This window comes from Carassius auratus, chromosome 12, assembly GCF_003368295.1.
Source record: "Carassius auratus strain Wakin chromosome 12, ASM336829v1, whole genome shotgun sequence".
Classification (NCBI taxonomy): Eukaryota; Metazoa; Chordata; class Actinopteri; order Cypriniformes; family Cyprinidae; genus Carassius; species Carassius auratus.
In genome coordinates this window covers 9,317,344-9,345,273 of record NC_039254.1, presented here as the reverse complement: position 1 = coordinate 9,345,273, position 27,930 = coordinate 9,317,344, and the positions used below count along the sequence as shown (strand labels likewise).

General features: G+C 35.4%; 1 protein-coding gene across 1 annotated transcript in view; it reads left to right on the top strand.

Moving 5' to 3' along the window:
- Positions 1 to 15,216: 15,216 nt before the first annotated feature.
- The window catches only part of LOC113111747 (inactive rhomboid protein 1), a 29,980-nt gene continuing 17,266 nt past the window's right edge, over positions 15,217 to 27,930 (top strand). Inside the window, exon 1 of the mRNA XM_026276797.1 lies at positions 15,217 to 15,443. The gene's annotated coding sequence lies outside the window, so the exon portion shown is untranslated. The remainder of the gene's footprint in view (positions 15,444 to 27,930) is intronic.

Sequence of the window (27,930 nt, the reverse complement as noted above, 5' to 3'; positions counted from 1 at the left end):
CCACCAAAGAGTAAGTCAGACCAAGTTTTGTATAGGCTAATTTAAAGAAAAGCAATATCCCAGCATGTTTAACAGTCTGTAAAAATATTTTGTTTTATAGCCTGTATCATTCTTGATCTAAGACAGCATCTTAAAAGAGCCTCAGATCCAACTTCTTCTGCCAGTGGAAGCATTTTGTCCCATAGGCCTATCTGTACAATCAACTCTTTTTCGGTGTTCAAATTCGAAAGCATTATAAGACTGCATGCGTGGCACAAGATATAGGCTATTTATAGCCTACTAGGCTATCTAAACACAGGTGAAACATATAAATTGAGTTTCTAAACAACGCGAACAATTCGTTGGGATCGGCAGCTTTGCCATAGGATATATTTTCGATCACATAATTAACCACAAGTTCTGCCTATCTCGAATTAATAAATATAGCACACAGTAGATAAGTTAGCAGAAATGTAGTTCCCTGCTGTGTGCGGTCAATGTCGTCATCTCACCGGCCAGCGAGAGGAAACCCGATCACGTGACGGGTGATGTTGCGCAAGGTTAAGATGATCAAGAGTTAATGTACTATAACTCATGAAGACCTAAACCATTTATTAATGATAACTAGATCAACAACTAATGAACATTCTATATGTTTTATAGATTAAGTAATAAATATATTGTTATTAGTTAAATGTGCCAAAATATAGCCTAGTTCCCTAACATTATATTAACTAATGATGTAAATTCATATGATAATTACCACAGTGGTCAAAGCTATTCAACTTCCAGTTGTCTGCTTTAATTAGTCATTAGCTCATGATTTGCAAAAGTATCATTATGTTATGACCTGTTGAGGCCCAGAACTATTAACTAATTGCTAAGTAATATGTAATTGTGGTGATGGATTCTTAATTAGTTAGCTTGTCATGTGCCTCAACAAGTAAAGTCATAACATAATGATTTATTTGCAAATCATTAGCTAATGACTAATTAAAGCAGACAAGTTGAAATGCATGTCTTCGACCATTGTGGTAATTAAAACATGGATTTACATTATTAGTTATTATATAATATGATATTGGGAATTAATACATTTTGACACATTTAACTAATAACCATTTATTGATTACTTAATGAATCATATCGAATGTTCATTTGTTGCTGATGCAAGAATTATTAATCATTCGTATAGTTCTTCATGAGTTATATATTATAAACCATACGATATTATTGTAAAGTGTTATCATTTTTATTTTGAAGCCCCACTCTTTTAATATTTTACATTTTGTGCTAAAACCACTAAATCAGCATCATCATCCTGCACATGTTTAATTTATATAAAATAAATAAATAAATAAATAAATAAATAAATCCACATTGTTCTTAAGGGGTGCATCGTATTTAATATTAGATGCATGTTGGTAACATCAATTTGATATTTACATTTAAACCTATTAATAAGGGCTACTTATGCAATTTACATGTACAATATGCAAATGTCTCTATAGTTGCACATGTATTGATAACAATTTACTGTTTCTTTTTTTATTCTACTATCATTAGCACAGTAAACTATTTCTATAAAAATATCATAGCATTACTGTTATTTTGCCTATAATACATTGTTTAACAATACTTTTGCACTCATCCAGCTGTATTTATTACCACTGTTCTCACGTTGCTGCTGTTCATAATGCATATATGCATTTCATTAGCTCTGTACTTGTACTCTGCATAATGACAATAAAGTTGAATCTAATCTAATCTTTAAATAACAGTTTTCAAAAGAAATGTATGGAGCATCTGCTTTCTTTGTTGTCATTTTACCACACATAATGCCAAATGTGGCTCAAATGCAGCAAGAAAACAACAGCAAAAACAATAAAGCTGTGAAGTGCTAATGCATTTATGATGTTAAATTACATTGACTCTCATTTTTAATGGCTACGAGAGCATGCACTTCTGTGACAGGGAGGGGTCAAGGCCCTGGGTCTGATAAACCCTCATGGCTGTTCATATCAGTGGCTCAAGCTGGAGGCTGAAAGGGTGGAAGCTGAAGAGCAGTATAATCACCCGTCTCACTCCTGCCCTGCCCTCCTGCCGGCCCGGACCGGACTGTGGCAGCACACATGACTCAGCTAAACTGGACGACTACATCTTTAATAGAATCAACATTCTTTTACATTTTGTGGAATGTGCAGTTATGACAGGTACACGATTGTGCTCAGGTCTATTCTTGGTTCTCTGTGTGGGAGATTTTGTTGATGCTTCAGTTAAAGCTTCATTGCCTATTATATTTTCTTCTAATAATTATATTATTATATATGTGTTTTGTTATTTTATATTATAATTCATTCTGTGTTTATCATTGCAATGATTTAAAAAAAAAAACATGCTTTCAACCCTGTTCACATTTTTATGCTTTGTTCAATTTTGTGTCTTTTTCAATCAGGAAACAACTCCAACCTTATAGCCTTTAGTGACATATCATATCATTATTATTATGTAGCATATTATAATGTTTTTTACTAAATATTTTGTCAAATAAACACAAATTGACAAAAGGTTCTTGTCACTTTAAAACAAAAAGAAAAATCACTTTATGTACCAATTTGCACTTTATTTGCTTGATTATAAGAAATTAAATAAGTCTTGACATAAAATGGCTTTATTAATATTTTGGTAGCACTTCATTTTACAGTCCTGTTACTCACGTACATATTATGTACTTATCATAGTAATTACAATAACTAGGTACTAACCCAGAACCTACCCCTAAACCTAACCCTACCCCATGTAGTTACCTTATATTACCAGTAAAATCTTAGATAAGTAAACTGTAACACTGCAAGTACATGTACTGTAAGTGCACGTACTGTAAAATGAAGTGCAACATATATATATATATATATATATATATATATATATATATATATATATATATATATATATATATATATATATATATATATATATATATATATATATATATATATATATATATATATATATATATATATATATATATAATTTATTTATTTTGTAAATTAAAATAGAGAGAAAAAAAATTCACCTGTAATACACCCCCAAGAGCAGTAACAGAACAACAACGGATGTTTTTGAAAAAATCATTAGTAGGAAATGATGAGGTTGACAGACAAACCGAAAACTAAAATACAAAAAACAGCTCTGCAGATGTTTTGCTATGATCGGAAAACACTGTACCCTGAATAACCTTGTGTCCTTAAAAGACTTTCTCAAATGAATGAGTATTCCTTTTATGCCATATCACATACAGTACACCACCAATCAGTCATTAAAAAAAAAAATCTACTTTTATTTAACACATGTGCATTAAATTGATCAAAAGTGTGTGAAAGACATTTACAACATTATGCTTTAAATAAATGCTTGTTTCTATTTCATCAAGAATTATCAAGGATCCTGAAAAAAAGTGTCAGTTTCAACAAGCACCAGATCAGTATATTAGGATGATTTCTGAAGAATAATGTAACATGAAGACTGGATTAATGGCTGCTGAAAACTCTGATACCAGATTTTGCTTGAATTCAAATGCCTGCCTACCATTTAAAACAATTAGTTGTTGATCTTGCTGACCACTAGATGGCAACAGCGCACCGAAAGCAACTGTACTGTACATACAAGTGTACTAGGAAAAATTGCATTTGTATGGCACATATATGAACACATTTGTTAAAAGCTCTGTTTTCCAAACTGTTGCAATGAATAGAACAATATGCATATATTACAAAGCATCTAGGCAACCGAATCGTTTTGCATAGGTGAAGAAAATAAATTTTGAAGAAGTGCCAGTTTTCCTAAAAAAGAAACCTATGGTTAGCCAAAGACGGAACTGCCTGTCATCACTTCACAAGACACAAAATACAGCAAACAAAACTAATCCAGATTAATTATTTTCCTCTTCTTTAATCCTTCTGATGTGTTGTTTGCTTGAGCACTCACTGATAGATCACACATGCCACCCACACTGTCTAGTCTCATCCTGCCAAATACACAAACGTGTTATATTGTGACTGGTTGGCACACCAATATATTGCAACTGCCGTTTACATTAGATTAACATTTTTAGGAAGCCTATAAGTTCTTATGAGGGCTGTAATAATGGTGAAAAGAGAGATAAAAGGACTGTGAAACATCAAATAACTCAACTTAATCTTGATTGTTCTGCACATGAAACAAAACATTTGAGTGGTAGTTTAAAATCTTGCCAAATAAAAGCCATCAATTCATGGCTATATGCTTGCTCCCCTCTTAGGCCCATGTCATGTCTCCTCATCCTGTGAATGCCCCCATGAGGGCCTTTAAACATCCATCATTCCATGACAGTTAATCCTCCTTCCCAGGAAAAAAAAGTCTCAAGTGTTTAAACAGTGCCACAGACAGCCATTGTGGTGTGGAGCTCCATTGAGGATATCCATTAGATTATCTATGAACTAGACGAAGTGACTAGCAACACGGGCACTATCTTCTCGAATAAATTAGAAGCTGTTGCCCCCCTCAAATTGAAAAAGGTTAGAGAAAAACCTACTGTGCAGAAATACCCATTCTCTCAAGAAAGGAACTCGTAGTCTGGAGCGCGATTAGAGAAAAACTAATTTGGAAGTTTTTGAAATTGTGTGGAAAAACATTATGTGCAGCAAAAATAGGCTCTAAAAGCTGGCAGGGCTGAGCATATCCACAGACTCATTGAAAATAGCCAAAACAATCCAAGGTTTTTATATAGCACAGTGGCTAGATTAACAAGTAACCAGACGCCACCCGATCTAAAAAATCCCTCACAGTTTAATAATAATGACTTTATGAATATCTTCAGTGATAAAATAGATAACATCAGAAATACAATAACAAATGTAGATTCTACAGCGTCTAATACTTCAGCCTTATTCATCGCACCCAAAGTTACACTGCAGTGCTTTACAGCTATATGACAGGAAGTGCTAAAAAAAACTTATCACTGCATCTAAACCAACAACATGCCTGTTAGATACTGTACCCACTAAATTACTGAATGAGTTGTTACTTGTAGCAGAAGAACCGCTTCTCAATATTATTAATTTTAGGGCATGCCCCAAAACTATTCAAACTGGTGGTTATTAAGCCTCTTATTAAGAAACCACAACTACCGGTAGATCCTAGTGAACTGTGTCTGCTCAGTTGCACTTCTTCCTGAAAAAAAGAAAAGATCTCTATGAAGAAGGACCCACCATAGCAAAGAAAATGCATTTATTAAAATTACAAATGACTTGTTTCTTGCTTCAGATCAAGGTTGCATCTCATTGCTAGTTTTACTTGATCTTAGTGCCGGGTTCGACACTGTAGATCATGACATACTCATAGATTGATTACAAAACTATACAGGTATTCAAGGGCAGGCTTTAAGATGGTTTAGATCCTAACTGTCTGATTAATACCACTTTGTTTATTTAAATTGGGAGTCATCTCAATTATCACCAGTAAAATATGGAGTGCCGCAAGGATCTGTCCTAGGTCTTCTTCTATTTTCAACATGTTGCCCTTTGGTAATATTATTAGAACATACAAGATTAGTTCCCCCTGTTATGCTGATGATACTCAACTTTATATCTCAACGGGACCAGATTAAAAATGTTAAAGATTGGATGACCAAAACTTTTCTCCTATTAGATTCAGATAAGACTGAGATATAACTTATTGGACCAAAAAACAGTACACAGAATCTTGTAGACTACAGTTTGCAACTAGACGGATGTGCTGTTCCTTAACTGTCCAAAATCTGAGTATTATATTTGACAGCAACTTGTCTTTTGAAAATAATATTTCCCAACACCATTCTTCCATTTTAGAAACATTGCAAAGCTATGAAACATGTAACCTGTTTCTAATGCAGAAAAGCTAGTTCATGCATTCATAACCTGTAGACTGGACTATTGTATTGCCCTGCTAGCTGGTCAAGAAAATATGATCATATTACCCCAATTTTATAGTCTCTGCACTGGCAACCTACTGTATTAAGGTCCATATTAGTTACTTAGAAAATATTATTACTCACATATAAGGCCCTTAATGGTATAGCTCCTGCGTACATGCTACAATCCATCATGCTCCCTAAGGTCGCAAAACTCTGGACTTCTGGTAGTACCTAGGATAGCAAAGTCCACTAAAAGAGGGTAAAGCTTGTTTAATTTGGCTCCCAAACTCTGGAATAGCCTTCCTGATAATGTTCGGGGTTCAGACACACTCTCTCTGTTTAAATCTAGATTTAAAACATCTCTTTAGCCAAGCATTCAAATAATGCATCTCATAATATTGTACTGCAGTTATATCTGATTAGATGTTCATTATTATTCTTTAGATTGGGTTAAACAAATTAATTTTAATTGGTTGGAACAGCAGCTACAGTAATTATGTCTCTATTTGTTTCTCTGTTTTGCCATGGGTTTTACATTACCAGTGGTTACCAGTTACCAGTGGTAACTAGGATTTACACAAGCTCCAGTCTGGATCCAGAACACCTGAGAAGAGATGATGCTAACCCCTCAAAGAGCCTCAGATGATGACCAAACCTGAAACAATACAGAACTAAAAGAATTTTCTATAATTGCCGTTAATAGTTTTCATCGTCCGTTTGATTACGACTTTAATTGATTTCTCCATACATTTCTGCCAAATGCACATAAACTGAAAGTCACCACTGATAAGCTACTAAATATAGTAGAAACTTAATTTTCTGTAAAGTTGCTTTGCCACGATTTGTTTAGTAAAAAGTGCTATAGAAATAAACTTGAATTTAATTGAATTAAACTATATATACACAGCCTTTCAATTAGTTTATTTTCAGACAAATGCTTTTCTGTAGAACTTTCTACTCACAAAAAAGAATCCCTAAAGCATATCACCACTTCCACAAAAATATTAAGCAACATTTTTAAGCTGTGCAATAAGAAATGTTCTTGAGCACCAAATCAGTATATTAAAACAATTTCTGAATGATCATAAACTTACATTAAAACACAAAACAGTTAGTTTAAAGTAGCATATTATATTTTATATTTTATTAGGATTTTTTTTTATCATGAAAGCCTGGCATATATTCAATATGAATCAAATATAGTATCAAATACAGTCCTTTTTTATCTAAAGATCTAAAACATTTACGGGAGTTTTCCTTCTCATAGTTGCACTTGATCTTTGCATTCAGAAAGTTCAGTGTTCAATGAAAAAACCATTTGCTCTTAGCTACACAAAAGAGAGGAGGCTTTTGAATTTCCAGCACGTATTGGAGAGTCAACCCAGAAACTTAAAAAACTTTCCCTTTTCCACGAGAAAGCTTAATTGCAAACTTCTGAGGCACAAGTGGACCTTACAATGGTCAAATTAAGCCCTCCAGGCTGGCAAGTGTACAAAAAAAGAGTGTTCCTACATACACTGAATTGCTGTTATTCCTACAAATGTATTCCATTATACTTATTTATCATGTTTTAGATAGTAATAGCATAATAGAGTTATATGCAGATTATGATTTGTTAGCTAAAGTATGATGCATCGCTTCAATTCAGGTTCAATTGTATTTTGTGTACACATACACATACTCTAATCCTCATGCTCCAGACTGTCTAAAATGATGAGGAATGACCTCAGCAATAAATACTGTAAGTCACCAGGGATCCGGAACATCTCCCTTGAACAGTATGTCAATGTATAGTTAGAGACAAGCAGTGGATTTACTGTCTGCATCGCTGTTTAGATAAAAACATCAGCAGCAGCCCTGTCTCTCTCAAACCGGTGGAAAGAGAAAGAGCTCTTGTTTCTGGCTGCTCTTGTCTGTGAAAAGGCAGTGATTTACAGGACATCCTCCTACTTTTGCTTTCAGTTGCAAATGAGTAATTGAATAATTAAGTGACTCACATGCTACTAACAGGAACCAATCCGCAGTTTCTTTTTATATTGTACTATTTTACAAAACCATAAAGCTACGTTGTTGGAAACAAGCAGGTCTCACAGTCAGGTTCTCTGAGGGAGTATGGACATGTCATCAGGTTGAGTACTACTGTAAACTAGTACTCCCTTCTGGCCCCAATAATCTAGAAGGCCAAAGGGGAGCACAAGAGAGAAGAAGTAAAACTTCCAGTGCTCCTGTGAACAGCTGCCAGCTATGCTTCCTGCTCTGGGCTTCTGCAGGAGAACAGGAAACTTTGAAGTGGTCATGGCAAGTACAGTAGTTGATCAACATGCAGTGTTAAGAAGTTGTAGAGAGGAAGTGCTAGAGTGTGTAAAGCTGAGGTTCTTAGAGTGGTCTGCTCTCTAAACTAATTATAATCCAATTTAAGATACCACATAATTGAGAGAAGAGTTTGAAAGTGTCAGTGATTCAGCTGTAGGAATGAAGACGCAAAATGTATATTTAAGCATTGTGAGTGTAATATTTTTTTTCACAACAGGTCAGTAAACATTGTGTTATTTAAAAACTTATATTTTAGATACAACATTGGCTATTTATTTATCTGTTTTTGCTTTGCCGGTGAAAACTGTCCCTAACAAACAATTCAGAGACACATACTGGCATCTTATTTTTCTGCCATATGGATATCAAGTCATGAAATTTGCATACCACAGGTAGGTCTGATAGGTCTTTCACAAGCAAGCACATCATTCACAAGATGATTGTCCTTAGCTGATTCTGTAGCCAATGAGATTGCTTGCTCAATATCTAAAGAGTATGTTCAGTGACGAGTTCCTCTGAAGCCTTCTACCTCCCCCAGCTCCACTTGTCAAGAACTGCTAAGGGATTTATCTACAGAGCCAATAAAGGGAAATTTCCTTCTCTTGCAAAACTTTTGCATTCCCTCGCAAAACAACTTTAATATTTTACATATACACTATATGACATATGACATAGCCTATACACTATGTCCCAAAACTGCGCCTTGAACTAAGTGCGGACTGTATTTCCAAGTACCAAGTTCAAAATAAAACTCTATGAACCACTCCATTGTGAATATATATAGTTATATGAACCCTGCAAGCTGTAAACTAAACAGCAAGTGTTTGTCCGAACTCAACTGGTTTGGCAAAAGAATGCAAAAGTTTTGTGAAGGGACACAAATATCTTCGCAAGAGACTGCAAAGTTTCTCAAGGGAATACAAAAGTTTTGCGAGAGAATGCAAAAAATTGGACAAAAGAATGACAACATGGCAAATGTAGTACGTATATATATATATATATATATATATATATATATATATATATATATATATATATATATGTGTGTGTGTGTGTGTGTGTGTGTGTGTGTGTGTGCATGTTTTAGATTACATCATCACGCATAGGCTTGTGTATTTCCATTATCTAATTTTTATCATCATTGAACGGTTAATCACAACCAGACGCTGCACAGTGGATTACACAGTCCACCCAAAGGAACCATAATGTCTGTGGAAACTAAAAGCTGGGATTTTACTCACAGGCTCGTGATGTCAGGATCGATCCGATGATACAGATCAAAGGAGCAAGAGCATAAAGCAGAAATTTCTCCAAATGTATTCCCTGGAAGGTGCAAGCTTTAACTATCAAAGGATGAAACCATGATGATCTTTTTTATTGTTACATGTTCATAACAAAATCAAGGTAGTGTAGTGTTTAAAAGGAGCCTGTCATGAGCTGTGATTAACTCCTGGGATTCCCCTCACCTCAACATCCTAGTTCACAGGGTCAATGTCTCAGCATTAAATCCTGATAAACACTTCCTCTACTCAGCTTACACCAACTCTGAGTACCTTTAAATTGCCAGAGGGATGATTCTGAAATCACGAATATACTACAGTTTGCTGGTGACTCCATAGTTTGCTGTTTTCTTCTTCTTCATGACTATGATGGTCCACCAGGTAAAACAACACCAAGCCATTCTGGAATTCCCCAGTGATCTAAGACTTTTCCCCTATCATGAGTTAGAATTGGTTACTTACATTTAATTTAATCATTAATTAGTTAGACTTTATTGAAGAACTGTCTGCAGTTACTTTAGCTTCTGAAATAATTATTTACTTTTTAGAATAAATGTAATCTGTTTTAGCACTCAGTAGTCATCCAAAAGCATCTCTGAACAGTTTATAGTCCCAAGTTAAGGAACTAGAGAGTAGATGGTTTATGAAACAACATATTGGCGCAGTAGTGTTTAGGTCGCCGGCTGTCTAGATTTGCTGCTAATAAACAGAGTTTGTGGGGAGCTATGGAAGCACTTACCCCTCTGACATGTAATCATTTCCATTCTCTTTTTGGTTTAGCCTGGAGAAATGGCACAGTAGAGCTTGCCAGTGTTGGTTAGTGTGGATGCAGACAGAAACCACAAAAACAACATTTAACCTCAAATCCTTAATACACTGTGGCATATGACTGACAATATAGAGGAACAGACTCAATGGCTTTTGTATAAACTTTCAAAATGTCACATAAAATTTGAAGCACATGTGACTGATATCGGTTTTGAGCACAAGCTACACTTGGAAGACACTAGATATTTTCATACATCCATATCTCCAGTGTGTTGTTGCTTTGAATCAAAATGCTTAGCCTATAGCACTTAAAAAAACGAATTTTTTTTTTTTTTTTGTATTTTATATTTAATATGACTTGAGCCAAATCAAAGATTTCTGAATGTGCCTCTGATATCTAGGTTATGATAATTGGTAAGCTACACATTTCTCAATTATAAGTAGGATTTACAAAATTTCATTTCAGTTCATCAATTATGGTATACGGATGTGAGAATCGCTAGAAAAAATGCTATAGTTTCTCTCAGATGTTTAATTTGTAATGTTCATTTTTCTAACATTGTCTTGCATTAGAGATATAAAACATTTTTTTTATTGTTGCTAATACTATTACATACATTTCACAGATCAGTGATTCAGACTGATTCTATAGAAACTTTATTCAGCCAGTGGATAAAAAGGTAACTATGACTTTTTACCTCACAAAATGTGGACTTTAAACTTGCAATTCAAATAATGACATATAAACTCATATTTAAAAGTAAATAAGTCAGAAATGTGCAATAAAACGTTTTTTTTTTTTTTTTTTGTAATATGTTCAGGCAAAATAGAATTTATGCATGAGTGTGAACCATAAAGCAAGAAAGCACCCAGGGTTCAGACAGGGTTAAATCTCAGGTCAGGACATAATGTCTTCCATATGCTGATAGAGCTAAGGACATGTATGCACTCTCCTCTTTCTACCTGCATTCCTTCACCAACACAGAGCACTAAATCTCTGATAGCTCCCCCATGCAGGGTTTTATTCATTGCAAGGGCTATCCTATGATATCTGTGCCTTTTATCTGCTTCCTCTGAGTAGCAAATGTGCCCTTACGTGGAGCAGCATATCTGATTTGTTCTGCTTTTAGTTGTAGGCTGATTTTGTTGCTTAAAGTCATATCAGTGTGTGGAATCAAAGCTCTCTACACCTCATGACAAAAGTGTAAGGTTGAGTGGCAAGGAGCAACTGTAGCACTCAAGAACAGAACAGAACAGAACAGAGCTCTCCATTGGGCTTTATAACTGTGTTACACACATGTGCATGTACACACATATGCAAATATTTAAATTAAAACATATTTTTAATTGTTTCTAGAGGCAATTAAGGGTAAATCCTCTTGTATTACATTTCTACTGGTATGAATTATAAGTCATTTTTTATTTTAGAAAATCCAGTAAGAGCTCAGAAAGGATTTGTCAGTTAATGAATAAATGTAGAAATATAAATATAAGTCTAAAATGTGGAATTTCAGCCCAAGGTAAGCACTGGAAAATCCCAGCTGGACGTTTGTCTATCCTGCAGGAGGAATGCTGTTTAATTTCAGGAAGGGGAAGAACATGCAGATCCAATCAATGTAGGGATCAGCACTGGTTCTTTAGGGACAATCCTATCGTCCTCTGTTTACTTTTGTTTCCTCTCATCAAATCTGTCACACAGATGTTGTCTGTGCCAGGAGGAGTGTATACCTGTCTGAATTAAAGACAAGCACCACTGCCAGTAAAAATAAAACCTAATATAAAAATAATATCCATCCAAATGTTATGTCCAAGAAAGACGTTAAAATGTTCTAGCCAAACAGTGGCTCATCTACTATACTAAATCAGCATTATCCTGCATTGACCATATCCCTGGTTGTGTGCTAAAAGGGTGTGCAGAGCAATAAAATGATGTTTTTTTGTGATATATTTAACATCTTTCTCAGCCAGGCCAGTGTACCCACCTGTCTAAAAAAGCTCCATTATTATCACACTCCCAAAAAAGTCCAATTCATTCTCATTGAACGACTATTGTCCAGTAGCCTTGACCCCCATTGACATGAAGTGTTTTGTGTGGCTATAATGAGTCATATCAGGTCTCGTCTCCCAACAAATCTGGACCCCCTTCAGGTTGCATATAGAGCAAACCACTCTTCTGAGGATGCAATCTTCACCATGCTCCATCTCACACTGACACACCTGGAAGACAAGAACACCTACGCCAGGATCTTATACTAACTTCGGCTCAGCATTTAATGCAATCTTGCCTCAACAACTGGTGGAAAAGTTGTTGCTGCTGGGTCTGGATTCAGGAGTAGGTGGATTATGAACTTTCTGACAGCGAGAAGACAAACAGATAGAGTTGGCAGTTTTACATCTAAAACAATAACTGTGAGCACAGGTACACCACAAGGGTGTGTTCTGAGTCCTTTATTGTTCACGCTGCTGACATATGACTGTACTGCCCGTTTTAATGGCCTGTCATCAAGTTTGCAGATGATACCATTGTTGTTGGCCTTATTACCAATAATGATGAGTTGGCATACAGGAAAGAGGTGGAGAAACTCACAGCCCTCAATACCAACAAGACAAAGGAGATGGTCATAGACTTCAGGAGGGTTAGCCAATATCATCATATCCCTCTAACCAACAGCTCTGAGGTGGAGAGGGTAATTGGAGGAGAGACACAAATGATTGGTGTCTCATTGCCACAGATACAGGAAATCTACAAAGAGCGCATTGTGCAGAGAGCTGGTGGCATCCTGAAGGACTGCACACATCCATTTTATGGATTGTTTACTTTGATGCTGTAAGGAAAAAAATACCGTAGCATAAAAACTACAACAACACGGCTTCAAAAATAGCTTTCTTCCTACAGCAATCAGGCTGCTAAATTAGAGTTTGTGACTTTAATTTTGTGAGTTTGTAATTTTTTTTCTCTTTGGAGTGTTACAAGCTCTTGGTGCATAAAGAAGATCTGTAATGTTGCAAAGACTAAAGTCTCAAATCCAAAGAGATATTCTTTATCAAAGTTAAGACTGCCATGCCTCCCTAAAACAGCTTGTTCTAACACATCCCCATATCTCTACGTCACTGTGTGTAAATATTTGCATAATGCAGTCCAAATATTCACGCAAAGAAAGAAGGCGTGGTTTCAGTAATCACAGTTAGTGTTGAAGCAGCCATGTCAGGGAGATGCTGTGTGTATCTAGTTGAAAGCAAAATCACTTTATTTGGCCTTCCGAAAATAGATGCATTTAGGAATCATTAAGATTACTTACAATAGAACAGCCAACAGCAACACATTTTATGGATGACCGTTTTGTGAACCTAGGAGAGGAGGTAATTCTGACTTGGCTACGACAATCTGGCGACAATCTATCTATCTATCTATCTATCTATCTATCTATCTATCTATCTATCTATCTATCTATCTATCTATCTATCTATCTATCTATCTATCTATCTATCTATCTATCTATCTATCTATCTATCTATCTATCTATCTATCTATCTATATTCTGAATGTGTGCTAATTCCTGCTGAATAGTAAGTCTTCTCTTTGATTTTTAACCTCTCATTTGGTAAATTTTCTATGTGACAATCCTCTTATGGTTGCCATTGTGTCCAAATTCAACAGTGAATACATTGAGCTGGGTCTCCGTTCTGAAAGAAATCATAGTAACTTTGAATTAAACAGCCTAACTGGATCCACAGATGGGAGATCACATTTTACATCTCATTACAGTGACATTTAGTCTATGGCGGCACAATAACACTGACGCAAGAAGGTGTCTGTTTGAAGTACTTCAGTTTCCCTCATGTGCAACTGTATGAGCTGTGATTATCTTATTCTTTCCACTTAATAAGGCAAATGGAAAAATGTGACCAACAGATATCAGTATAGATCAGTATCAGAGTGTGAAAGTCATATACATTAACAGCACAATTCTTTCTATATGGCAGATATATCACACTCTATATCCAGAATGTTGGCTAATATATCAAGCTTATGAATGCCATCAATAGATTATTTCTGTGGTACGACAGGTATATTAAGTGCAAGTTGAAGACTAAACTTTAAGAATATATGTGCAAGAATACATGTAGCTGATGAATTTGTGGTCCTAAAACCTACAAGACAATTTTAGCCGAGGGTTTCCCCCTGAGCAGTTTTGGATGAATGTCATTTATGTAAAAAAATAAATAAATAAATATCATCATAAAGTTATACTTGATGTTTCACATTTATGTACATACATTATACAATTAAAATGTACATTTTGATTTCTGAAACAGGTTACTAATTAGTTATAAAACTGGAACTGCAACAGAGATATAAGAAGTGTATGAAACCAGTGACAGTGTCAAGTCACCAGTCACAGTGGCTTCAGAATCCACGTTTGACTTTTGATTATTTATCATTTATTATGTAGAACAAAGGTTCATCAAGTAATGTTAATCAAAGACCTTATTTTTCACTTAAACCAAACAGCTATGCTAAAAACCCCCTGGAAATTATCAAGGCAATTTGTATGACCTACAAATTGATATTATGACTGAATAGCTCTATTGAAAGGCCTAAAAAGCCTAGACTTTGTTATAGATATGAAAATATTGTGGTTACATTTTATGACCAGATTTTATGACGAGTGCATCATGAGGAAAATATATCCTTAAAATATAGGGATGTATCTTAATTTTATCTCAAGGAAATAATGTTTGCTCTAACGTTGTACTTGTTGTTGCCATAAATGACGCACAACAGCGGTTTCTGCATCCTTTTGCGGTGAAGAGGTGAAGAAGCAGTTTGCTTTTCTTTTACGCCCATGAGCGGCGCTGATTGGTTAATGACATCTGCATGTTTCTGTAGTCTCCGCCCACTCCTTCTCTTTCAGCGCGTGTGGGCGTATTTTACAGCTCGAAACTGAACTACAGACTTCAGTGTGGGAATTTACGGGGCGAGCAGAATGGTTTTCATCTGCAGCGTTGTTGCAGCCTTTGAATTTAGGATTTGACTATATAAAATCACATTGCTTCCGTACTGTTTAGTTATGCTTTGACATTACATATCCTCTGCGAAGAAGGTGCATCACACTAAACGCCGGTTAATGAACAAACCCTGCTGCTAAAATCTGAAAGTCCATCAGAAGGTATGGCTTTATTTCACTTTACGTCAGTTGTTTTAAAGTTGCACCCATAGTAACAAACGGAGCATCTTTGCTATTTGAGACTAATAAGATGTGTGTCAACTCACGTGCAGCTGAATGCATGCCAAATACATTTCATAGATAACAGTATATTGTGCATGTTGCGTTATGCAGCTATTGGAAATACCACATTAATTTTCTGAAATTATGGCTGTTTTAAAAACTTGAGCTTTCTACCTAGACGTGTGTGTTGACTGAAAAAATGTGCTGTGATGGCCAAAAAGATATCTAGGTAGGCACCTCACGAAGTTTTTGGAGACATCCCATAAATATGTGCTTGTGTAAAATGGTTTCGCAGAGCGATTGCATGCATCTGTAATCTGGCTGCATGATAATCTGCAGCTGGTGGATTAAGTGCTACGAGCGTCACTGCTTTAGTCATTTTAATGGACATGGATTCTCCTCAGTCAGGGGCTTTTCTTCATGTTCCAGAAGAATTGAGTACAGAAGAACCTATGTCAACCAATATGAACAATGTTTTATATTTTACACTGAATTTTGCCATTTGTTATGATCTCAAAACTAGAATATTGCCCATAAATATCAGGCTGGGTCAAACTGTCACATATTTTAAACGTTATAATGTTAAATGAGTTTGTTGCCAAAACAATGTATTTATTTATTTATTTTTACAATATTGCTGTTTCATGAATTTTGTGCAGATGCTGAAGCAACTTACAAATGAGGTCAATAGAAACAATCAAACCAATAAAAGCAAGAACAAGTTTTATAATAAATAAATAGATGAAACAATCTTTTTCTTAACTGGGCAATTATTGCAGAAATGTGATGTGGCTATGCAAAATAAATAAATAAATAAATAAAAGTCTATATGCAGATTATACAGTTATTTATTGAATTCTTCTCAGCAAATTTTGAATCAACAGAACAGTCTTCATGTTTGTTAAAGTTGTTTCAAATTTTAGTGGTTACAGCTGCAGGAATGTGCAAGGTGCACATGAAAAAAAGTAAATTGAAACATCTGACTTTCCTGAAACTGATCATTTTTTTCATTTATTTGAATGGCTACAAATCAAAAGCATACTTCTAACATTGGAAAAAATCTGTGGACTTAAAAAGCTTTTTCTACATGAATTATTCTCACTTCTATTTTACTGTCTTACCAGTGACACTGAATATTTAGCCCCTGGACGCTATTAAAGTGAAGGTGAAAGTATAGCTCAAGGAATACAGGAACACATCCCCCCTGACCTGAGTCATAAGTGCTAAGTTTCCTGGTTTAAAGAACAGGTGCAATTTCCTCCCCAGGAAGTTACTTGCATTTACAATTATTATATATGCCCATTCAAATTCCTGCTCAAAATTAATAATTATTAAATAGTAGACACACAAAGACAGCATGCTGCGTGCAGATTTTTGTGAAGATGATGGGGCCAACATTCAGCCATCTGGTGACTACAGTGCACACTGAATCTCATTTAATACTTCATAGATTTGCATAAATAATGTCATTTTACTTCTGTTACTGAGCTTGGAAATTTTAGAGTTCTTGTTCTGAAAAAAAAAAAAGATAGGTTGCTTTCTCATGCATGTTAACAGTCATAATTTTTGGCTTTTTAGAGATGCTACAGTGTGAGGTAAACTCCTCTGTTCTGACTTCAGATGAGGCTGTTGTGTGCGAGTAGTATGATCCCATTTGTGGATTTATCGTAAGCTTGGGTGATTTGGATCCACACACTTTACCATAGCCTAGTGTCTCTCATTTTGCCTTGTCACTGTCAGATAAAAACAGCAATTTACTTGTTCTTGGAATAGGTGTTGAATTATGTATAGGGATTTGTTCCAATAGGCTGTCACTCATTTCCCTTGAGCTCATGTTAAGTTGTTACATCACTTTCTTACACAAGATCATATCATTTCTTATGCTTTTCAATCTTTTAAGATTTCCGTTTCATTCCTAGGTGTTTAGTAATCTGTGTACATACCAGTTTCGCATCTTTTGGGCTGGATTGCCTACTTCTTGACAGCATTGACAATATGGCATTATATACAGTAGTATTAGTAGTACACTATCGATCAGAGGTCTGGGGTCAGTAAGATTGTTTTCAAATGAATACTTTTTCAGAAAGAATGCATTATATTGATTAAAAGTGACAGTAGTAACATTATTTATTTATATATTTATTTTTCAAATGATTGCTTTCAAATGAATGGATACAAAAATTTATTAAATCTTTATAAATAAAGATTCATTTAATTTTAAAGACAGAATAAAGTATTAAGACACAACTCTTTTCAACATTCATATTAAGATTTTTTTTTTTGAGTGCCAAATCAGGATATTAAAACGTGACACCGAAGACTGGACTAATGCCTGCTTTAAATTGAGCTTTGCCTTCTCAGGAAAAAATTTAAAATCTAATAAAATAGATTGCTATTATACAACTGCTATTGATATTTTAATGCATTTATGTGCATACATTTTTAGGTGTGCATAAATGCTTTTTTCATGTATGCAACATACTGTAGCAAGTATTCGAACAGTCAAGTGGAGAAAAAAAAGGATTTCTTGCAGCATTGCTTTCAGGAAGTATGGACTAGTTCAGACCTATCCCAAACTATCATACAGAAAAGTGAGACATCTGTCAGATCACAGGGAGTGCATTCACTTCCAAATTCCTTTTGAGCAATCCATTCAGTGAATAAGATTCACAAGACCCTTGAACGGATCTTATTTAAATGATTAATTCGTCATCAGATTTTTATGAGACCATATTAATGTTTGCTTTGATTTTGCAAAAGGCCTGTCAGACAGCCTGTGAAGATACTTGAGCACCAGCATATTGTGTCTGGAAATTAAGGGATGAAGAAGTAGATTGGGGATTTGTTGGCTGTTCAAGACAAGTAGAGAGAATGACATTATGATAAAAAGGAATGGAAATGAAAACTGATGATCCAGCTCTTCTGGAGAATCAAATTACCTTAATTCATGATATTTTTACCTTAATTCTCTCATTCTTTCTCTGTTTCCTGGCTGCTGATTCTGGAAGAAAGAGCAGACTGTGGTGGGTAAACCCCATGTGTGCATAAGCAGCTCTTTCCCTGCTCCTCCGTGTCTCTCTCATTCCTGCAGGCCCTATCAGAAAACTGCAGGCCCCTTCCAGTCTCTGTCTGTTGTCAAGCACTTTTGAAAGGATAATTTGTATTTATTGGTACATAACACAAGGAACGGGATTTGACTGTCATTTTATTGTTTTTGCAAGCTTTTTCTTTTTCACTTCGCCTTGGAGAAGGAAAAAATATGAAGATTTGAGTTTATCCTGAACAAGTGGGGGGTTATAATCCCAGTAGCCTTTGTGTGGTTGGGTGGAGCAGCAGAGACATGGGTTGTGTCCGGGCCTTAGGACGTCACGTGGCAGGTCAAGTTCATCTGCTCGCAGGCAATCTGTGCGTCATCATATATAGCTGCGGATTTTAGGCTCTCGTCAATGACCTGTTTATATCTGATCATTCGACATCTGAGGATGAAAGTGCTCTTAAAAAAAAAAACACTTTACGCACCCATGTGCACTTTTTGGCTTCGAGACTTTGTTGGAAGTGTGAATGGTAAAGATGATAAGACATCCCTCCAAAAAGATGGCTGTTTATGTGTAACTGAGGCTTTAAATCTCACCTGAAAATGAACATTTTTTTTTCTCTTGTGAAACACATAAGGAAATGTTTAGCAGGTTTCTGAGCTGCTTTTTCCATACATTGAACGTGGATGAGAACCAGGGAATGTCAGAGTAAAAAAAAAAGATTCATAATAGCCCTTAGTCAGACTATTAAGTATATTATTGTATCTTTATGCGATGAATTTAATTTAAGTTGTTATTCATTATAAATCTCAGTTAAAATGAACTCCTCCTACGGGTCCTTTAATCAAGTTGATGCATCAGAAAGGAAAATCTTGAAGGATGGAAGCAGTTAACCCAGAGACATTCACAGTGTCTTTTTTTTTTTTTTTTTTTTGAGTTTTTCGAATTTTTCCGGGAAATATGCAGTTTGGGATTGATCTTGTTTTTCCCTCCATGAATATTGTGAATTTAATAAGACTTTTAGGTGTTACTGCCAGTAATAAGAATTCTTGGTTATATTCTTAGATAAATCATATTAATCTATACTAGCAGTAAATATCCAAGATCATGCAGGTACTATATTGACAAACTATATGACAAACTTTAGTTGTGGTGTAATAAATGGTATTATTTAAAGCTTTTGACAGCCTGCTGCTTCTTGACTGTAAGACTTGGACCTTTCCTGTTCATATTGGGAAGACTTTTTACTAATTCATACAGAAATAATCACATCTTTCTGTTTAAACCCTTGTAGAGTCTAATGTATTTTCGGGGATTGGGGGAGATTTGGCTTTCATGTGATTTGAGACCTTCTGCGTCTTTATTTGATCTTGGATGTCAGATGTTTGAAATTTTCCTTTTATTGTCTATTTTCTTTTCAAACCCGCGCACCATCTGCGTACAATTAACATTTTATTTTCATACAGTGTGATCCAACAGAGGAAGTGTTCATGTCAAATTCACAGCGTGAAGAAGCCTCATAATGAGCACTATTGTGAAAGCAGCCCCTTCTTAGACAAAGGTGACAAACCACCTGCAGTTCTCAAACAGCCCCTAATGCAACACCATTTGCCCATCTGCAGTGCTACAGATTCTTGTTATCAGTGTTCTTTGAAAAGAAACTGCTTTCAATGTATGGTTGAAAGATTTTTTATATGAGCACAATTCATGTTCTGCTGTGTTATCTTGGAGCAAGGCTTAGCCTGTTTGTGATACATGCTGTTACATGTTAATGGAAGCTGTCTATTAATTGGGTGTGTTGGACTCACTGGAATTGCAATGTGAACACAGACGGCATTCTTTGAATTATATCCCCAAGTCAAGCTCTTGGCAGACAGGAGTCAGTTAATGGAGCCCAGACAGGTTATTTTTAAGAAATGTACAAAGAGAAGACTATTGCATGTGGTATTTCTCTATCATTTATTATGTGGGTCAAAGACATTTCCAAAAATATACATTAAAAATGCATTTCAAACATACAATGAAAGGATGGTCCTCCCAAAAATGAAAAATTTGACATCATTTATTCAACCTCATGTCTATAAGCTAAATAAGCTATTTTGAAGAATTTTGATAACCAAACAGTTTTGGATTAAACTGATTTCCATTGTATTTTTTGTCTATATAATGGAAATCCATTGGGAACTCTTGGCAAAAGAGTTAAAAATTGGGGCCAATAACTGCACAAAAGTCCGAGCTGCTACCTCGGATTGGGGCGACAGACCCTGTCAAACAGTCACTTAATTCACAAGAATGTCAACTTTATGGAAAGATACTAACCTGACCCTAGCCTAGCTCGCTAGCTTATGTTGATAGTTGCACAATTAAACCGGTTAACATTAACAATTAAACAACATCTCATAACAAGGAGATAACTACGTAGCTAAACACTTTCAGTTATACCACTCCCCTGTCGTTGCCAGAATCCATGTTGAGGTCTCAACCAACTGAAAGACAGAACTGCTCGCCCTCGCGCTCATGACACAGGCATATCGCGCTGTGTGAACGCGTTCGTGTGATTGGCTTAGAAGTAAAGAATCCCCCGCGTGGGGTGCATTCTTGTGATTGGCTAAAACAAGGGAGATATCTGATTGGTTTGCTGATCATTCCCCGTTTTAAAAAAATGTTCTAAGTTCAAGTTTTAAGTTCACTGACCGCAAGCAGTTTGTAAATCAAGGTATATTTGTGTGTGCAACAGAAATACATTCCTGAATCTTGTCCTGTGCATTTCTGAATCTTGAGTGAATTTGTAAATGTTGTTTGCATTTCTGAATTGTGTGTGTATTTATGAATTTTGTGTGCATTCGTGAATTTTGTATGCATTTGTGAATCTTCTGTGCTTTTTACATTTTGTGTGTGCATTTGTGAATTTTGTGTGCATTTGTGTATTTTGTGTGTGTATTTATGAATCCTGTGTGTGCATTTATGAATCCTGTGTGTGCATATGTGAATGTAGTGTGTGCATTTATCTTTTTTGAGACTCGTTTAGCTCCATATCTTTGACCCATAAGTATACCACAGTCAATTCTAGTAAGTTTGGCACATTTGTGTCCGTCTTACTGGAACAGACTTAGATCCGCGTGGCTTACAGTATATGTAAATCAGGGATTGGTTTGGGATTGGGATCTCTTATGGGTTTTTGACTGCTGTTTCCTGGCAGTTCCACGCAAACAACGTCAGCCTCAGGTTTGTGTTGTGTGCCATTCACGTGAGAGCCAGATTTACACATTTATGACTGTGAGTTTTGGCCTGTTTTAGCTTATAGTCTACAGTTGTGTCTCCTGTGCCCCCGGAGACAAACCTAACCCACCAAATTAACAAAGCGTTCCACTGGTTCTGTGAATAAGGTTTGAAAGTTCCCTCCATTTTCAACCATTATTATGCTGTCACAGCTTATTAAGTATAAAACAGTCTGCCAGACCAGCCGCTCTGGTAAAGGTTTGTCTGTTTTTAGAGTTGAGACCTATATTATTCTCCAACAGCTTCTTTGGCAGTTGCGAAGACTGATTCTTTTGGGAGCTAATGCATAATTGAAGGGATTTTCCAGAAGTAAATTGCTTTTGTGTCTGAAATATTGCATTTTTCTCCCCTTAAGTGATGTTATGGAAGTGTGGAGCCATTTTCTCCCTTTGAATTAATGACACAGAGCCACTTTATTAGCACGGCTTTGACATTTCCATCAAAAGCCAGCAAGGATTTTTAACAGCCCAAATCAATACTGACAACCCACACAGCGAGTCCTCTCTAGTGGGAAATGCTTCAGGCGGCCTTCACCCTGGAAAGTATTTAAATGGAGATCACATGTTGTTTAGGCATGCGCTGCTGAAAGTCCTCTTGGCTGGCGACTGATGCAACCGAGACAGAAAGATGTTTGTTGGCAGGTTGGAAGATGGATCTGAAGTCTAGCAGGACCATTCAACACCTCTGTTTCTCACAGCATGCAATCTGGGATCAGCACCAGTGCCACTCTGTCAGCACATTGAAATCCAGGGACACTTATTCTGATGTTTTCAAACCGCATCAAGCTGAAGCACAGCCATTGAGTTTTAATGGACCATTTTCTTAATTTGCAGAGTCTTTTAAGAGCCGTATGTGTTTAGTCTTTAGCATAGAAAAACAGAGCCCTGTTGGCTCTGAATGGATTAGGTTCAATTAATTTCTGACTGGTTTTTGCTGGTTTACAGTTGATCTAGCTGGTCTAGCAGCATAATCAATGACATAGTTTTCACAGTTGACAGTTATATAAAAATATATATCTAAAATATATATATATATATATATATATATATATATATATATATATATATATATATATATATATATATATATATATATATATATATATATATATATATATATATAAATAATATAATATTTCAACATAATAATTTTTAAACATTAGTTGACTTAAATAAAACAACCCAGCTTGGTGGGTAACCAGCTGGGTTGCCAAATAACCCAAGTTGGGTTGTTTTTAACCCAGCATTTTTTTTTTTTTTTTTTTTTTTTGAGTGTAAACATGGTTTTTTGGGGGTCTTTAAAAGTCTTAAATTGTACAAGAAAGTCTTAATTATGATTTCAAGAGGTCTTACATTTGGGGACGGAAAGACCAGATTTGGTCATTGGATATGGCTGAATGTGATGCTTAAACTTCAAAAGGTTAACATTATGATTTCATTAAATAACATGAGTGCTGCACATTCGAAGTCCAGTGCTGTGCTGCTTTGTGTTCTGCTGTCACCGGGGAAACAGTTTTATTCTACCAAACGCTCCAGAGAATGAATGAGCATTTTAAATACAACTGTTGTTTTGTTTGGAGTTCAGAAAAATGTGAAAATCGACCCATGTTTTTACCCTGCAAACACACCGAATTTTAAATGTGAACTGATGGATCGATAAGAAGACAATGCATTGTAATCTAAACATTGGATGTGCAATATGTATGTTCTGCGATAATATCATAATTGTAATTGCACGTTCATGTTTATTCACTGCATGCATTAATCAGTCTATTAAAATACATTTAGAATATTCACATAATTTAATATAGGGGACAGAAAATGTATATTTATATAATTTATAGTTAATAGCACATGAAGAGTGACGTTTTTTTTTTTCTCCAAAAGCAAGCATGATTACAAAAGTGATATTGATTTTATGCAGCAGTTTATACAGCAGATAACATTTTAGACGTTTTGCTCTATTTCTCCAACAAAAAAATCATTTCAAATAATTTCAGTGCTGTTTTGTGTCTCTGAGCAACAGGACGCTGTTTTGTTCCCGAATGAATCAACTGTTTAAATGATTCGGCTCAATTGTAATGACTCACTTATTAACAGCGACTTACTGTCGCCTACTAGCCGTTTTAATTTCACATTAAAGGTATTTTTTCTTTTCTTTTTTTTTTTTATAATTTCAAACATCAGTTTTCAATATTTATGTTTAAAATATCAAAACATTATTCATGCATTTGTAACTGCAGGTTAAGGTATTCCATGTCCCTCTGAGCTACATTAAACAGTGTGTAAATGCATGTAAATGACACTTCTAATGCAGCTTCTGTGTTTCCTCTGCATTGCAAAGATAAATTCTGTTGATTTAATTTGTTGGTATTGGTAACCACCCAAATGCAAGAATCTGACTTAAAAGTTGGTGCACACTTTTAGAAAAAAAAAATGATTTAAATGTAAAAATGCCCATGAAACTTAATGGAAATTATTAATTTATACAACTGCTGTGAACTGACCACACAGAATATGAATAATATCCACTGATCTATATATATAACTGGATCGCTCATCGCGTTCTAAACCATAGACATCATATAGGTAGACGCCACTGATCTATATTATAGATCAGTGATAATATCAAAAAAATTCAGGAATCAGCTGTCCACGGCAGTCCTTAAGATATCAGCACAATAACACACTCAGAAAAATATGATCTAATTATCATTATTGATAAAATCCCAGAATATTTTGGAGATATCTTTTTAATCAATATCGCACACCCCTGATTTACGTTAATTGATATAATAATTTGATAATAAATGTTTAAATAAATAATTTTGACTTTAAAGGCTGAAATGTAAAGTTGATCATTTAGAAAATTTGAACTGTAAATTATACTTTTTATTTGAAATATTTTGTAGCATCATAAATATCTCACTTATTGATCAGTTTTATGCATCTTTGCTGGATAAAAGTGTTTTTTTTATATATATGAACATTATACTGAACATAATGTTTTAACAGTAGTGTATATTAAAATGCAATTCATCTATAAAGTTACTTAAATACATATCTATATGATAAGCACGTTTATTTTAATTCTTAAATTCAAATTCAACTTAATATTTCAATATTTTCTGGCATATTGATTTTTCATCTTTAAAAAAGCGTAATCTTTCATTTTTATTTCTTGCGAGGGAAAAAAAATATTTTAAGAATATTGTGGTTAAAATGCTTTATTAAATGCTTTACTATTGCTTATTAATTTGTATTTTATTTTCCATATGAAACCATCATGAATACAACTTTAACATGAGTGCAATTATAAGAACTTGGCAGAATTTTATATAAAAAGATTTTAGTCCTTTTCTTTATCAAGGACAAGGACACTTGTTTGTCACTGACCCTACAATTGTGGTCTTTTATTGAAGCATATTGATGCTGATGACGAGCTTACTGAAAGGAACAAGTTAACTGTAAAAGCAGGCTGACCAATCATCAGCTGAGTCATTATAGTGGACTCTATCCAGTCTTAACCTCAATGGCCAACCAAAATAAATGCAGTGAATTAGTGCAGAACGGCTCAGGCAGTCCAGTGGTATGTGTGGCATTTCCCAGAATGTGCAGGGAGCGCTCTGCCAGACAGCATGCCCAGATCAGTGAGATTCATGCTCATTCCTAAAGGTATACAGGCAAGTTCTTCAACATCAGCAGTTTACTGATGCCAGATGTGCCGGCATCATTCAAAGCTGAGGAACCATCATTCAGTGTTTGACCAAATACATGGATGTTTCTTTACCTCTTGTGGCCTATTTTTGAAAAGCAACTGCATAGAGGTTATCTTTGGACATTCAATTATTTAGTCTTTCTCTGTTTAAAATATGAATCTATATCACATACTATAGTAAACATCACAGTGGGCTTTCAGTTATTGGAGTTGAATGAATGTGTCTGTTTTGTGAAGCTTTCTATTGACGTCAAACGGATGAAAACCCCAGATCAGATTCCTGTGGCTTCTGCATGTCTTTGTCGTCCCTCCTTTTCTGAGAGGAACTATTGTGTCTGTTGTTGCTCATGGAATGAATTTGACTCAGTTGAGCCAGTGTTTTGAACAAGACCAATGTTCCTTAGGCGTCTTTTGCAGAGGAAAATGTGTGTCCAGTGAGTCAGTCAGCTATGGGTTATTGAGTTACTGTAACCATTTTGACCACCTTAAATTAATAGATTTCTGATAACTATTGGTTGTATCAAAGCATATGTGCTTACAGAAAGCATCCACAAATTTGGACATAAGGAAGGGGTTGTTGACTCTAAAGCAGATCTTTGATAGAACTGTGTATGTGAGAAAGAAAACAGGGCTAAAGCATCCCTGCTCAGGAAGGAAGTGCTCTCCAAATTAGATCATTTATCACCGGCCGGCAACACATGGACATCTGCCTTCTAGTCCTGTCCACAAAAACCAACTCAGCGTCCCACTGCAACATCTGGCCCAAGTCAAAACATCAGCCATGTCCTTCCCAGCACTGCAGGAGGACCTCAGGAAGAAGATCTGCAGATCGCAAAGGGAAGGAATTAAATTGCAGCTTTTAATTACATCAGAAAATTAAAAGAATATTCTGTATTCATAACAAGGAAAAATAAAAATACAAATCAGTGTTGAAATGTGAAGCTTTTACCTTGCTATTATGTTATCACATACTGTAAAATTTGTCTTATTCTTATTTTTTTATTACTATGAGTTTTTTTCATATGATCTCATGTTCTACTTTACGTTTGTTAATGGCATCTAAGAGCACTGAAAATAGTAAATCTAGTACAAAACCTCTCATTTGTGGCTGGTTAAGGTGGATTGCGGACGGCATGTGAGTAAGCTGCAGGGTTTTATGCTGAACCGCTGCATGCTGAACTGTTTAGTGAGTTTGAGCCTCAGATAATTAAAGAATATCGAGGGCCCTGTTGTGTGCTTTTGATGCTATAACTGTTTCTATACACCACAGTTCTCTGGAAGTATCAGGACATGCAGTATTTTGTTGTAATAAGAAACTTTACAAACACAACAGTCAACTCATGTGGGCTCCTTGTGTCTCTTTCTCTGTATATGAGGAAAAGTAATGCTTCTGATTAGGTTTACTTAAGGATGTTTCTAAGTCACTACCATCAAATGGTTTGACTAAGCTGTGACTAATGAGTGAATTACACACAGGAGAATATATTTTGCTTGTTGTTTTGTATTCTTGGACAACCAGGGTAAACAGCTCTGTTTTTCATGTAACTAATAAGAAATGAACACGGCCAGAGTATCAACAGTCACATCTGTGCGTAGGAGTCATTAAGAGAGGGAAAATAACTAATTTACTGTCAGTATAACCAAAGTGAACCACATTTTACATCATCATTTTTTCGAGAGTTTCCATTGTTTTATTTAGTCCTCTGAACAGTTCTGATTTATATAATGCGAAGTGTTCGCTGGGAGACGTGTATCAGGTCAGACTCATGCCAGTTAAGAGTGTTTTTATTGCAGTTTACTTGCAAACAGCTTTGAGCGGAAACTCTTTATATGGTACTAGAAATTAGGTAAATGCATTCAAGTGGATTTCTGGGAAGATCTTGTTTTCTTGTTTCTTTTTCTGTGCTGGTTTTTAGTAAGTCGCTGTGTAGAAGCAAGTCTACCAGTTCTTGAAAATACAATATATATACTGTATAAATCAAGAACTAGTATTTATGGGGTTGTATCTGTTAGCAAGCTAATCTTTTGCCAGTCGTCACATGCCATGCTCTAAAATGTGCTCCAAATACACAATAAAGTCAACACATGAATTAGTTCTCTGAAATACTGCATATTGATAAATATAAAGGAAAGCTTAAATATGTTGGTTTATAAGGGTTAGTGCTTACCTTTTGCCCAATCCTGAAAGTTTGTTTGGTTACAAATGTGGTCTGCAGTAGGATGTGGTGGGATTTCCTTTTGTTTATGTGATAACAGGAATGTTATTTGAAAGATTATGTTTAACTTTTTGTAGAAGCAGATGCACTTGTTTTCGTGAGCAAGAAGTGCTGTTCATTATTTGTGTTTGTGCTATGCTTCATGATCCAAACTGTAGTCACTGAGAGGGGCTTGTCAAG